This window comes from Penaeus monodon, chromosome 24, assembly GCF_015228065.2.
Source record: "Penaeus monodon isolate SGIC_2016 chromosome 24, NSTDA_Pmon_1, whole genome shotgun sequence".
NCBI classification, from domain to species: Eukaryota; Metazoa; Arthropoda; class Malacostraca; order Decapoda; family Penaeidae; genus Penaeus; species Penaeus monodon.
The window spans coordinates 15,185,866-15,186,094 of NC_051409.1; the positions used below are offsets into that span (position 1 = coordinate 15,185,866).

The following is a 229-nucleotide window of genomic DNA, read 5'->3' on the forward strand; positions in this document are numbered from 1 at the left end:
AGATCCCTTACACTGTCCCTTGCTGCTTTTCCTGTTGGTTGTTAATGCTGACCAAGGGAACCCAACTGCCAAAGGCTCAGACAAAGCCTGGATCAGCGCCGAAATACACGGCAAAAAAAGTGCGGAACGAAGCTCGTTGTGTGTGTAATAGCATGGCATAGCAGTGAATGTTCAGTGTCGACTTATTACTGTTATCATTATGATTATTTTTTATAATCTTTCTGGTTAT

The 229-nt window shown here is 42.4% G+C and overlaps 1 protein-coding gene across 1 annotated transcript in view; it reads left to right on the top strand.

Annotated features, from left to right (window-relative positions):
• Window positions 1–229, top strand: part of LOC119588625 (E3 ubiquitin-protein ligase CBL-B-B-like) — a gene marked incomplete at its 3' end in the record, with an annotated part of 53,262 nt that overhangs the window by 35,306 nt on the left and 17,727 nt on the right.